Here is a 16,561-nt window from a genome sequence, read left to right on the forward strand (position 1 = left end):
CCTTTGAGTTATATATATTTAAGATTTAATTTTATATTTGAATGATACATATGCTGACAATCGAGGCAATTGATATCTTTTCAGTGTCTTCGTCGGGACACGGTACACATAAGTTCGTCTGAAATCAGGACATCCCAATTAAATCAAAACAGTTGGTAACCCTAGTCGTATATAGGTAAACTTTGTTATGATCTATGACAAAGTGCTTGGCAATAACGTCATGTAAAATTTTAACTGTTATTATAACTGTTTTCGTTGTATTAATTGGCGTCGTAAACTATCGGCTATGCACTTAGTAACTGAGTTTAGCAAACTGTACACTAAGGCTGGATTTCACCAATCGTATTATAAACACGTTCAAGGAAACGGAGTTCAGCGTGAACTCGAAAAAAAGAACGACGTTGATCTCGTTTAACTTAAAATGGAATTCACCAGCATTATACAGATCGCGTTTACTAAAATGAAGTTTAGATTTTCATTCGTTCACTGTTTTATACGCTCATAAAATCATAAAATAATATTTGATGGGTAATTTAAATAAAATAATTCTAAGAAATATTTGTAATTCAATCATGTGATAATTAGGATACATTTTTTAATTTTTAATTTAATAAGTACCGTCGACTACAAAATATAAAACAACAACCATTACCTATAAACTAGTAAAAAATTGTTCTATTGAGGATTTTGTTTATACTACTGACAATTTTCTTTTTATTCTCGATATTATATTGTCAAAAATTTGATTGATGGCTGTTTGACAACTGATAGCTGCTTTAAATACGTTTAAAGAGTTAACTGTAGGAAATCAGACGTTCAGAATTTATAAACATGTTTAACGAAATTTGTAGTGGAGAAATACAAAATGAAGCTTTAAACACGTTTAAACGTTTTAATGGCATTCAGTTCGAACTAAACGCGATCAGTTTCTTTGGTGAAATTCGACCTTAGGTCGGGTAAATTTAACTTTTGATACACAATTAATGTACTTTTAAACAATATAACAAGTTATCAATGGTTTTAGTATGTAGTTGTAACATTGCTACCTACGAAGATCTATTTATGCTCACCGTTTTTTTTTTTCAGTTTGCTACCTAAACCTATCTTGAATGAAGAATTGAAGTATATTTTGGGAGCGATTATATCTCCTCAAGATAGTGTTTACTTTCCAAACGAAATATTTCATTTATGCATATTATTTTTATTTTCAGTCAGTTTCAGTCAATACCTTTCTTATAAAAAAAAAATATATATTCAAAAGAGTAACACACAAATTTCTTGCTCATTCTTCTTGTGATGAATCTGCGTTCCGAATGAGTGGTAGAATCAAGATGTGACTATTCAAAAGTGCTTGTAATGAGTTTATTTTAATAAAGATTATTTCTATTTCTATTAACAGCTTTTAAGAAGTGTAGCATAGTCTAGCATATAAAAATCGGCTATAATTCAGTATCGACTGAAGAATGTAAAGCCACTAACTATGCTATAATTATAATAGTATCCGATGACTCTGTTTACAATATGACCTAAGTTATCATACTCGCCGTATACTTAAACAAGTGTATCAACGCACTTACAGTTTGACTTACACGAAATTTTATCACTCCCTCCTCTCAACGGAATGAAGTGTTACTGCATAGGGTTGCCATTTGCGAATCTCCAATTACGGTGTTTATATTTGGTTCAAGAAGTAGTATGTATAATGTAAATTACTTAAATACATTATATACATATAAATACATACATATATATCTTATTGTACCATCAACAATTTTGATTGAAATGTTGAGGTATATAAGTACACATATAATTATACATGTATGTACACACATAAATGAAAGAAATCTTCATCATATGAAATAAATCCATGTTTTAAAAACTCTTAAACCCATACTACAATTGAAACCTCGCTCAGGCAATCTCTAAACCCTCTCTAAACTAGGACAAATGATATCTAGATGGCAACCCTACCACTGCATCAAGTTTATGCACTCTTTCCAGATTTTCTTAGTACCCCCGCAAGAATTCTACAAACATTTTCCCCGACATCGATTACTACAATTTCCGAGCATATTCTGTGAACATTTCTCTTTAAAACTGCATATTGGATGGCCCTCGTCTCTTTATAAAACAGACTTTGAATGTACTGTCCTGTTTACGTATGTAGGCAACGGTTACCGTCAAACAAGCTAATGACCCACATTAGCTTGTTTGACATATCAATTACATAAAAATGTCCTGAACGGATATTTTGTGCCCAATTTAACATAGATTTTCTTTATAGATGATATAGAAAAAGTACTCTTACCTGTGCTAACTGACGGGGCACCAGTAAAGGATTATTAGATTAGCACGAGAACAGGCCCCCTTTAGTGGCGCAACAGGCCCATTTGAAAATAAATAAAATATTTTTTACACTGTCAAAAAAATTAAAGACAGAAGTCCTTCTGTGCATTGATAAAATTTCATTTGTTTTCATTAATACTTTCTCGGTATTGGTTTATTTCCAAGTTTGCCTCCTACAGTCAGCATTGGCTGCAAGATGGACCAAAATATGAGAAAACTTGAGCAATACTGCCTATATTGGCAACCCGGGTTTGTAGTTCGTCCCCTTCGATTGGTCTCCAGAAATAAATAACGTTGTTATTACGAATTTTTCATCCCACGACCCAATCGGATCGGTAGCGAATCGTCAAGAATAAATAACAGATGTAAATATTGGTTACTAATATAAAAAAAATGTAAAAAAAGTTATCTGCTTGGTGCATCGTATTGTTACAGTATAACAAGTATTATACTGTAACAATACGATGCACAATATTTATCTTTATTGAGGGGTTTAGGCCATTACCCGGCACTTTAGACTTGTAGTACTGCGTAGATCTATTTTTTTTATGTGTATGATAATGGAATGGTGCACCTATCTGTGGTAACGGTTTACGCTGGCGGGGCACCAGTGAAGGATTATAGGATGAACACGAAGTCAAGTTAATTAGCCCATTGTGACAAATTCACAGGGAATTTATCACGATGGTTTCCAACCCCGTGGAGGTTAAACTGACATGGTACATTGCTAGCAATGAGATCATTAGTCCACACCACTAACAAGCCTCTTGCATAGATCTATTTTTTTTATGTTTGATAATGGAATGGTGCTCCCGCCTGCGCTATCGGTTTACGCTGGCGGGGCACCAGTGGAGGATGATAAAATGAACATGAGGTCAGGTCAGTTAGCCCATCGTGACAAATTCATCAGGAATTTATCACGATGGTTTCCAGGGGAAACCGCGTGGAGGTCAACCTGACATGGTACATTGCTAGCAATGAGATCATTAGTCCAGGCCACTAACAAGACTAGATCTATTGTGCTGACCTTTTTTCAGAGTTACCCGTCATAGACAAGAATTTAAGAATATTCTTAAGAGCGATGGTTTTATATCTCCTCAGTATAGAATGTAAACTTTCCAAAGAAGATATTTCGTTTATGCATAAGTGGACTACAACCATATAGGATGTGTAGTGGCATTTCCTCTTGGGCTTGGCAAAATCTGCAGGTATTCTTCCACTAAATTAAATAGCTGTGTTGGCTTTGCTTTTAATAATATTTGTCTTAATAAGACACTACTAATTCATACATTCCTTTCTAATTACTCCGGTTTTAGAACAGGGAATGAAATAGTTTCTCTGTCACTAATCCTCACTTAAATCACGGTTTTTTTAGTATTACTTATACAATTCTTTTTTTAAAAAGTATCCAACCACTCGCTCATTTAAAACCCTCCAAAAGAGGTTCAAATAGGATATTTAAAGGTTGAAATATGGGTATAAAATAATAGAGTGCAGAAATATAATAAGACGCCAAGTGCTGTTCAAATATATAGGCGATGATTACCACTTCATCATCATCATTACCACTTACCATAAGTTAGATCACCAGCTAATTTGATATTACATTACATATTTTAAGGGTTTATTTCTACTCGTGAAAGCGGTGTTCAGAGCAGAGACACAACAATTCTGGCATACTTGCTTTCTAGAATATTCTTATGTGGTGGTCTATTGTAATGCATTTAGAAGTAGATCCGTAATACTGTATTTTGGCCCCTTAGGGTCCTTGAGTTCAGGTCCAAGTCATTACAATTTTTTTAAAAATATGTGATAATATATATATAGTCTGAAGTCATTCTGACTTTGCTGACGTCACATGGGAAATATATATATATATATATTATATATATATTTCCCATGTGACTTCATCAATTTGTTACCATACCAGATACATAAATAAAATGTATATTAATAAATGGACCACGTTCAATCGTGACTATAACAGATACCATGTTATAAAGGCCTCCAAACAGAAATAAGTTACGGCAAACGATCGCAAACAGAAAGTTCTAGAGATCTCTTCACTTTTTATACTCTGCCGCTGTTGAATATGTATGAACTTAGAGAACTGAGATGTAGTTTTTATTAGGCAATGCTCCCTTTCACGGCCAATAAAAAATTATAACTGTGAAGTTTCGAAACACTCATAAACAAATATAAAACATCATTTCTATACAATGTCGTAGTATAATTAGCATATATCCTATAGGATTTAGTAATTAGCATATATCCTACAAATTATAATTAGATTTTGAGGGTATTGAATCATGGCCGCAAATTGGCAATCTATAATAATTATTACAGTAAGACGACATCTGATGGTCGCAGGTTCGATTCCTAGCACGGTACATTTGTATTCATGAGTATCATTGTTTGTATAATTCTGGATGTTATCTATATATATTATGTATGTATTTATATAAAAAAATGTATCTATATGTATATATATCAGTTATCTAGTACCAATAACACAAGCTCTGCGTTAGTATGGGACTAGATGGCGCTGTGTGAATTGTCCTGCGTTATGATTATGTAAAAAATATTATTTTAAGTCATCAAAACTATATAATTGCTATCATATTCATTACAAGCTACTCGCCCCGGCTTCGCACGTGTGTACATGTATTATATATATTAACCTTCCTCTCGAATCACTCTATCTATTGAAAACTGCTTCAAAATCCGTTGTAAAATTTAAAGATTTAAGCATACATAGGAATGGACAGACAAAAGCTTGTAAAACAATTCGATCAAGTTTTACAATAATAGTCGCAGGTGGTTTGCCGTTCATCTCGATCTATTTCACGATCAAGTTTCGATTGTCGTTCATAAACTTCCACTGACTCACTATCTTTATATATAATATAGTATTTGAAACTGATGTTTAAATACATAGACGACCTCGGTGGTCTAGCGATTTAGCACACCGTTTTACTTACTATACCTAGTTGCGAATTCGATTCCTGGTAGACACAATCATTTGTATTGTTGAGTATAGTAATTTGTGTTAGCCTGGATGTTTTCTATGTATATTATGTACATATTTATAAAAAAATCTTACTATTTATTAGTTGTCTAGTACCCATAAGACAAGCTCTATTTAACATGGCGTAGTGTTTTGTTCATAGTAACGCAAATCTGACTAAAGTGACATGTTTGTCAATCGTGACTTTATATATGGGTGTTCTATATATAATATGTATGTATTTACAAAAAAATACCTTACTATTTGATAAGTTGTCTAGTACCCATAATACAAGCTGTACTTAGCGTGGGACTACATTGCATTGTGTTTTGTTCAAAGTAATTAAGTAAAAAGACAAAACTAAAATAATATCTTAGTCAGTCGGCAGCCATTTTGTATTTCTGTCAAATCTCCGTGAAGGTTGGATATGTGCGTGTCAAATGTACGTGTACTTTCAATATTATTATTAAAAATAAAGACTTGAAATATGCCTTTCATGCTGTTCCATTCGCGTAGAAAATGATGCAATGTTTTTCTTCACGTATCAATATTTATTAGTTAGATTTTCCCTTCATTCGTCTATCTCTTTTTTAATGATGGAACAGGCAAAGACCCTGCGACCGTAAAGTCTAATTTTAATGATCTTCATATTTATATAGACCAACTCTTTTTTTTTTTTTAGTGCTTCAATAGTTAGTCTGCTTCTTCCATTATGGGCAGAGATCCATGACTAAAAGTAGGAATTAGTTTGTTTTTACGGTACAAAACAAAAGAAGTTCTTGTTCAACAAAACAAAGTACGTCACTTCGCGGAACGGGGCCGGCCGCCTAATTAAAAAAATCCCCCTAATCTCGAATAATTTTCGCTAATTAAATTTCATGGCTGCAGCCGGTATCACACCTGTGTCCAGGATTTGTGAACGATATCCATTTGCATTTTTACCACTGAATTATAAGAAAGAAAACACAGCCGGAAATATTAGGCACTATAACAAGGCGTATTTCTGTAGAACTTTACATTATACAAAAAATATATTTTCTATAATTAACTATTGTTATGTCATTATTTATATTGTATTCGGGTCTTAACACGAATAATTTTTTATCAACAATAGCTAGTGCAGGTTGCACTATAGCGGCTAGTGCAACCTGCATTACATTAATGATATATTGATGATATATAAAATCTAACCTCATATCAAATTCCATTAACATCAATTCAGCCGCTTATTCAAACAGACAAAATGAAAGATGGACATTCATATATATGATATTAGTATGGATATAGCTAACTTTGTAATGTAACATAGCAAATTTAGTACCGCGACTGTATCCGCAGAGACCTTTGGTGCTACTCCACTATGTCCTATGTACTCAAATATTCAGCGGGTCGCTGCGTGACAGAAATACATTACAATATCAGTAACATATATTTTAATAGAAAATGTAATGTAATATTTGACACATAAAACACTCTGCTAAAGTATTTCATATCTTATTAATATTGTAAATGCAAAGTCTGTAAGTATGGATGTTTGTTACTCTTTCACGCAAGAACTACTGAATGTATATTGATGAAACTTTACAGTAATATAAATATAGCTTACGCATCAGAATAACAAATAAGCTATATATTTTATATTGAAATTTAACGCAGGTGAAACCTCGGACAAAGATAGTATTTCATATTGTGTTTATTAAAAATTTAATGCACGTATAATGGCACATTTGGTGGACCATTTTTTACCAGAACCAAGTTCTCGTAGAGTCTCGCTCCACCTGGAAAAGGCAGAGGAATACTGCCTGACTCTTACTGGCCAAAAACCTTCTTTTACCTGAGGAAAATCTTCATGAAGACTCCTCCGCCCAGGGGAAGGGCCTGACAGTAAAACCTGTCAGTGATGCCGGAGTCTTACCGGCTAAATATCCTCTGCTCTGAATTATACAAATATACCTCACTGTTGGTGCCGGGGATGCGAAGTTAAAATACTGACAGCATTTTACCGCATCCCCGGCAGCGAGGCCTATGGACCAACTCTCGGCCTCTATCCTTTTTAGCTGACAGCGGTCTTATCACCTTGAGGCATTTTCTCGCAGTCAACCATAGATCATACAGAGATTTATGTGGGCAGTGCATTTTTAAAAAATGTTAAAAATCTATGAATCGGATTAAATTATATATACATATATAACTTGGCAGAATGTGGTAACCGGAACCTATAACAAACAAGGAACAGCGATGGACACAATGAACACATGATTATACTCCACGGGTGCCAGATATGATGATTATACTCCTTGCGTTACCATTCCTGACGACATGGCACTTGAAAATGCACCGATCGAACAACGTCATTAGCACGGGTTGTCGTGTCTGAACAATGTAAGCCCACAGGGTCCTGCTTGTATAGTTCATTCACGAACTGTTTCGGAAGAGAGAGAAGAAAAGAAGTATGCGAGCCAGTTCATACATCTTCTGCTCTTTAATTCGTTCTATAAGACTTGCTAAAAGGAAGACATATTTAGATGAAAACAACACTTGTCATTTGATCAGCCCACTTCGGAGTCGGGAGCGAACTAACTGGAAAATAAAACTAGTTCGCAAGAGTGTTACGACTTAAATTGAACAATCCAATACATGAACTATTATTGCATAATAATAGTTCATGTATTGGATTGCAAGACTACTTCAAAGAGGAACTTAAATACAAAATGCCAAAAATGCCAACCATACAAATACAAGATTTTTGGCCTTCAATACATTTACTCAATTCAATCGGCATAAATTTTATGATGTACAAAATTATAAATCCAAATTGAGCTAAAACTAATTTTAGCATATATTTTACTTCCCCCTAATGTGTTCTAAGGTTGGCAACCCTGAAAACTTATGAGTAGAAACAAAAATAGATGGGACAAAGATACCCACGCAGATTTTGTGGAAAATCTGTACCTATCGCTTAAAAAGTACAGCGCTTATTAAAAGTTGAAAGGTTATTTTTGGCAATGGCCATTTGAATTAGCAATTAGATACCAAAGGTTATATTGGATTAAACTTTGGGTAAATTCAGAAGTTTTATTAAGAAACATTTGTTGAATAACGCCTGTTGCATGGACGAGAAACGTGGCGGGTTGTGACCGATTATGTAATTAAGAAATTTCTTAATTCAAATCTATCTGTGGGAGATAAAGGAAACCAGAGAATTGCAGTAACATATATCTTATGAATAATATAAATGCGAAAGTTTGTGAGTATGGATATATGGAAGGATGGATGTCAATTACTCTTATTTTACAGTAATTTAGTTTATATATCAGAATAACACATAGTCTATAAATTTCATGGAAATGAAACCGCGGGTACAGGTAGTTTTATGTATATTATTAAAGCAACACTATAAACTAGGAAAGATCTAAGTAACAGTAGAATGTAATGTACAGTAGTGACAATTTAGAATTTAGTATGCGAAATATAACATAGACTCACTGCCCTCTCTGAGTTATAGACCGTTTTGTCTCTTGCATTAGTTTTAAATTATATTATTGTATTAGTTTTTGTTTGAGACAAATAAAGATTATTATTATTATTATTTAGTGACTTGTATTCTACACTATCCAATATGTTTACTTTTATAACGCTTTTAATAATACTATAATAATATGATTTAACAATGATAATAATAATAATAATTAATAGTTTTTCCCCTTGAATTTTAAACTCTCACAATATTATCGACATATATGTGATCTACGTACGTCTCGAAGACAGATCTAAGAAAAAATATTTACATGTTTTATTTGAAAACATTTATTTTTCAGAATTATTGTATAGGTATTAAATACGGCAAATAAATAAAATGGCTATTCGAAAACGAACTATCTTGTCTCTAGTAGGAGATATAGCTTGGATGAAACTGAAAATAAAATATAAGACCTTATGTTAGTTGTGAATCGGTATCATACTTTCGCATTTATAATATAGTATAGATGTCATCTTCCATCTTTCTACATATATAAAAATTAAATGCTGTTTGTTAGTCTCGCTTAAACTCGAGAACGGCTGAACGGATTTGGCTAATTTTAGTCTTGAAATATCCGCGGAAGTCGAGAGAAGGTTTAAACGGTGAGAAAATATGAAGAAATTGCATGTAAAGTTGTAAAAACAACAATTTTATTGTCCCATACAAACCTGTCAAACAGGGTGCGTTCAAAAATTTATAGCGTAACTAAACTTTAAAAAAACCTTCGATATATTTAATTGTGAGGCGGAAAAGAGTTCGCAGGGTCAGCTAGTAATAAGTAAATAAATCTTAATTCATTAATTATTAATCGTATATCATATTCATAACCAATAAACGTCATACAAATAAATTTATTAACTTTACCCCCAATCATGAAGAACATTCAAACTAATTCCGTATTCATAGATCCGGTTAAATTTGCCGTTACAACCTATTTCACCGGTACTAGTTACCTATAGTAATTTAACAGTAATCCAAAACGGTACCGACCGAGTAACTTATACACTTTGATCGACAATATCACTAGATGTCGGGTCCAAGCGGCAAAATTGATTGAGTGAATAACGCCTCATTTTGAGAAATCTTAATTCTAGCATTTTTGTGAGTTTTACATATGTATGTTATAACAAAATGTTGCATATAGTATATATAACTCTAATATAATGTAGTGAATCTTTTAAACAGTGCAAATATTGAAATCAATTTTTTTTTTAATTTACCCATTACAACTTTTAAAAACCTAAAGTTTCTAATGTATACAAGCAAAGCACTGCGACCCCTCGAATTAATCCTGCGTCCAATTCATACAGCCATCGAAATTAATGACCTGAGCTGAGGTTCGAACCCCTAACGATGACAGACTGAAGTCGTGTCCAGCTGAAGTTGGTCTTCAGCCGCTCTTGGCCAAGTCCTTCCGCAGGTTTGGAGTGCATCTGCACTCGCCCCCTATGATTAGGTGAAGATGTAAAGGCCAGCACATACAATCAGCAGCATTAGAATAGTTTGAAATAAGTGTATTGTTTGATATTACTTTTTAATATATTTTCATTACCGAAATATAACAAGTTTTGCATCGTCATGACGTCGACGTCAATATACTCGTGCCTCTGAATACCCCTTCTCAAATTACAATCTTTATTTACTTATTTATATTTTAATTTATTTTAATATTAATTATTGATATTATTTGTATTTTATTTTTGTGTGTGTATTTTGTGTCTATACGTACTAACATTAATTATAAGGAATCTGTAATACTAACAAAATGGGCAAGTAAGCCTGATAATAAATATGTACATTATTAATATTATTATTATTATTTATTAAATTTATTAAAATTTAAGTTCATTAAAATTTTAAGTCTATCTGCGTTAATTACACTCTCGTAGTTTACTTTCTTAAATGACGAGCAGAATAATTCTAATTTTAATGACTATTGATATAGTATACGAATTATAATGACTGTAATCCCTTTCTAGCAATGCTATATCTTACTAATCAGACGATGGTACATTTTAGTCTGAGGACGTTATCTAGTTGGCATTATTTGTCTATGGTTACATGGCTTGAAAATGCTTACAACTTATAGTCCACTGTAGTCTGGGATGTGAAATGTTGTGAAATGATGGAAGCAAACTTTGGAACTTGCAGACCCGCCAGGTTGTATAACATATAGGCACATATATATAAACACCTCTTTGGGCACTTTGTTGATCACGCCACAACCTAAACACTTGCCGATTCCACCTTTTACACTGAATAACTTGACTCCTATCGCGTATATCTCAGGCGGTATGGCAACGTCGCATTCTATTTTGCGATGTGGCCATATATATTCGTCGATAGTACGATATACTCGACACTTTTTTTACTAATAATTCGTGACTGAATGGCTCCGAACGGCTAAATTTTTGGTATACACAAAGACTTTTTGGCTCTGAATATATTCCAAAAATCAATTAATTATGTTGATCACTTTATATACTCGTCCTTACTGCGATACTTACTTTCATCCGAAAATATATAGATACCGTAACGGTCTATCAATTATGACTTTATTAATTTACTAATGTAGATATTTTATATTCGCAATGCTCCATACATGCAAGCTCCAGCAACGGTGGAGGCAGGGTCCCCCCTGCACCGTACACCGCACCCCGCGCACACAAACAAATTAGATATTTTTTGAATACACAAAGACTTTTTGGCTCTGTATATATATTTCAAAAATCAGTTAATTGTGTTGATCACTTTATATACTGGTCCTTACTGCGATACTTATTTTAATCCGAATATATATAGATACCGTAACGGTCTATCAATTATGAATTTACTAATCTAGATATTTTATATTCGCAATGCTCCATACATGCAAGCTCCAGCAACGGTGGAGGCAGGGGGAGCACCGTACACCGCACCCCGCGCACATAAACAAATTAGAATAAATTAAATTCATAAGATTATTTATATATTTCGACTGCCTCGGTGGTCACACCGCTTTACATCCGATGGTCGCGGGTTCGATTTCTCGCACGATGCAAACATTTGTACTCATCGGTCATCGATTGTTTTCATCGGTCTGGGTGTTTTATATGTATATTATATATGTATTTACAAAATAAAAATATCTATTTATATCAGTTCAGTATCAGTCTGTGTTAATTGTCCAGGGTTATTTATTATATTTTTATAAACGGTTATCTTTTTCCATCGCACCGCTCGCTATCGACAGTGAATTCATAGAAATGTCACTCTAAAAACAAAAATAGTTTTGTGTTTTGTATTTCAAATACTAAATGCAAAATAGGTATTTTCAAAATACTTTTTAAAAATTAAGTACCTTTTGAATTTTTGTCCAAACCTCAGATATTTTATTTATTTTAGGTATATCAATCATTACATAGTAATATAAAAACAAAGTCGCTGTCGCATCTAACAGTACATAAACAAAGAAAGAAGACTTTGGCTCTGATACCGTAACGGCCTATGAATTATGAATTTATTATACCTAATCTAGATATTTTATATTCGCAATGCTACGTACATTGTAATATCCGCCTCCATTCATTGTAACGGTGGAGGGACTAAATAGTTGAATAAAACTGAATAAGCAGTTGCTCCACTCTATAGGTACTGCGTCGTCGTCGTATGCTGTTCATTTTTTCACTCGTTTTGGCGCCAAGAGAGGGTCACATAGTCGTGGTCAAGTTAAGAACTTATAATTTAATTTTGATAACAATAGATACAAGTAAAAAGTAGGTATTATATTAATGTACGTAAGTACTGTACTTAAAAATATTTATTCTTTACTGTATGTACATTTGAAAAACTTAACACTTAAGAACTTGTACATATACACGTACATACTGCCATTTTCTCTTAAAGACATCCAGAGAAGCACTATTTATCAAATACGCGGGGTGCACCGACCTTTGACCTTATAACACCTGATTCGCGCGTAACGAATTACATTGCTACTTTTTGGTATTTTATAGTGGATATGTCACTATAAAATATTATTATTTCTTTAGATTATGACATAATAACATAGTTTACATGATTTTAAGGGAAACATACGATAAAAAAAAATCCCGTAAAATGTAAAAGATAAAAAATGGTTATTGTTGGTTATCCTTAAGAGATAGACATATACCATCACGGACTTTTTTGTTGACCTTATTTTGATACATCTCAAAGCACTAGACAACACGCATTTTCATTAAACAGTATTGTATTTTTTTATTTCTTTAACTTTAATGCACAAAAAAATTTGTACATGTGGCGGACTTAATATTTTGCCGCGTTATTTACCAGGCAACCATGAGTGGTGCAGCGAAAGATTATTGGCGGTGCACTAATATAAATAAGAAATGTCAAAAAAAGATTTATAAAGATAATAAAGATAAGCAAAATATACATTTCTATAAAAAAATAACAATATACATACATAAATATATATCTAAGTATAACCCATAAATGTATAAATATTATATATAAGTAAATACATAATGATCCGATAATCAAATTATAAGTACAGTCTCAAATTGAAAGTAAGAAAATCAGAAAATATAGAGAGAACTATATGGATATAACAGAAAGATGTGAAAAAAGGAGAAGGACAGTAAAAAAGTTACAAATTTAAATAATGTTCCCGCAATTTCTGTTTAAATGAATTTATTACATTATTATATATATTAGGCATACGACTAGCCTTATGACTGTTACTTTTTTTTTAATCTATACATCTATACATGTAAATAAAATTGGAGTGTCTGTTTGTAATATTGAAATAACCGTTTTTTACTACTTGCATATGAATATAAATACGGTACATACACCAAAATAACATATTTTACAAGTTTTGTCTGTCTGTCTGTCTGTTTGTTCCGGCTAATCTCTGAAATAGCTGGACCGATTTTGACGGGACTTTTTTTGGCAAGTAGCTGATGTAATAAGGAGTAACTTACGCTACTGTTATTTTAGAAAAATAAAATAAAATTTCACGCGGACGAAGTCGCTGGGGCCAGCTAGTCTATAGATATACCGAGATTTAATGTTTAAGTTGCTATTATGTTGTTGACAAAATTTTACTGTAATGTTACTATTACGTTATCCTACACAATTTGTATTATTTTGGATGAATAAATAAATAAATAAATAATAATCTATACATCTATACATTTAATAAAAATTGGAGTGTCTGTTTGTAATATAGAAAAAACCGTTTTTTACTACATGCATATGAATATATATAAGGTACATATACCAAAATAACAATTTTTATAATTTTTGTCTGTCTGTCTGTCGGTCTGTTTGTTCCGGCTAATCTCTGAAATGGCTGGACCGATTTTGACGGTACTTTTTTTGGCAGGTAGCTGATTTATAAGGAGTAACTTAGGCTACTTTTATTTTAGAAAAATAAAGTTAATTCCACGCGGTCGAAGTCGCGGGGACAGCTTGTTTTTAATAAAAACTGTTTATTTGATAAAAAAACATCTTTTTTGTGGTACTTGAGAATGTTGAAGCCTGTTGTTTGTAATATTGAAATAACCGTTTTTTACTACTTGCATATGAATATAAATACGGTACATACACCAAAATAACATATTTTACAATTTTTGTCTGTCTGTCTGTTTGTTCCGGCTAATCTCTGAAATGGCTGGACCGATTTTGACGGGACTTTTTTTGGCAGGTAGCTGATGTAATAAGGAGTAACTTAGGCTACTTTTATTTTAGAAAAATAAAGTTAAAAACCACGTGGACGAAGTCGCGGGAACAGCTAGTGTATAATATATTAGAGATACCTACGTGTTTTTTTATTGATGACTAGCTGTACACGGGATTTCGTCCGTGTTGAATTTAACTTTATTTTTCTAAAATATAAGAAGTTAAATTCCACGCGGACGAAGTCGGGTGTACAGCTAGTTGTCGGTAGTCTAGCGATTTAGCTAGCACACTGCTTTGATTCCTGCTTGGTGGTCGAGGGTTCGATTCCTCGCACGCTGCAAACATTTGTATTCATGAGTATGATTGTTTGTAACGGTCTGGGTGTTTTCTATGTATAGATAATATATATGTATTTACGAAAAAAAATCTTTGTATTTATATCAGTACCCATAACATAATCTTCAGCTAGCTTAACTTTGGTCTAGATGAAGCTGTGTGAATTGTCCTGAGATTACTATTATTACTATAATAAATCTTTTCAAATCAGCCGATGTTTATTTTTGCCATAATACGTGCTGTTACCATGTGATAATATTACGTACGTACTTATTAAACTATTAACTTATTATTAAATTGTTTGTAACGGTCTGGGTGTTTTCTATGTATAGATAATATATATGTATTTACGAAAAAATCTTTGTATTTATATCAGTACCCATAACATAATCTTCAGCTAGCTTAACTTGGGTCTAGATGAAGCTGTATGAATTGTCCTGAGATTACTATTATTATTAATTGGTACACAGGTAAACTACTAACTAGGCCATATTGGTGTTGTTTGTTATGGTGAAAAAACTAGTAGGTATATATATAAGTTACACGTACAATTTCAAAGACTTATTTCTTGAAAACTACTGGCTATTCTGAAATAAAACTTTAGTGTTTGTATATGTAATGTTTGCATATAAAATATGATTAAAGGTTACCAGTGTATTTACACTTTTACTGAACAAACAGAGTTGTTTAATACTGAAAATATTGTGTGGAAGGCATCAATTACTTTCAGTGCATGTATAGCTTTTCTCTTTTCCTAATTATTATTATTATTAAGTTTAAAGTGGTTGAATTTTACGTAAGGGGTTTTTATACATTATTTCTAATGTACCATTTATTTTAAGTTTTTTAAACTCTATTCATCGAGACCTATCTAATGAGTCCAAACACGATATTTCTGCTGTAAGTTTTCGAAGAGTATGTTCATCATCTGATAATACTGGTGCCAGCATGAAGTCAAGGTTAACAGATAACTAATTACTTTTATTTCGTCAAAATCTTTAGATTACGTATAATAAATTCATAATATCGCTACCTATTCAAATCAAAACAAGTATTAGGTACTTCATGTACTAGTATATAAATTCATCAACACACAAGTAAATGATTTTTAAATATATTCAGAGCCAAAAAATCTTTGTGCATTTAAAAAAAATGCCGATACGGATTCACTATTGCAGGAAATTGTTGAAAAAATATATATCGAGTATAAGTATCTACTACTATCGACGAATACATTTGGCAACAACGCATGGTCTCGGCCGGAACGGCAACATCGCATATTAGAATACAAAGATAGTGATAGAAAGAGAGAGACAGTGGATCAGCAATATCTACGGATCGTGGCTGGATCAACTAAGTGTGCAAGTGTATATAAATATATATATATATATATACATTTGTCTTTAATTCAAAGGAAATATAAATAATGAACGCATCACATTTAAAACAGTATAAATAGTTAATAATTTAATAATAAGTTAATAGTTTAATAAGTACGTACGTAATATTATCACATGGTAACAGCACGTATTATGGCAAAAATAAACATCGGCTGATTTGAAAAGATTTATTATAGTAATAATAGTAATCTCAGGACAATTCACACAGCTTCATCTAGACCAAAGTTAAGCTAGCTGAAGATTATGTTATGGGTACTGATATAAATACAAAGATTTTTTTTCGTA

The sequence above is a fragment of the Achroia grisella genome, unplaced genomic scaffold (assembly GCF_030625045.1).
Source record: "Achroia grisella isolate CSIRO2021 unplaced genomic scaffold, CSIRO_AGI_Agris_v1 utg821, whole genome shotgun sequence".
NCBI lineage: Eukaryota > Metazoa > Arthropoda > Insecta > Lepidoptera > Pyralidae > Achroia > Achroia grisella.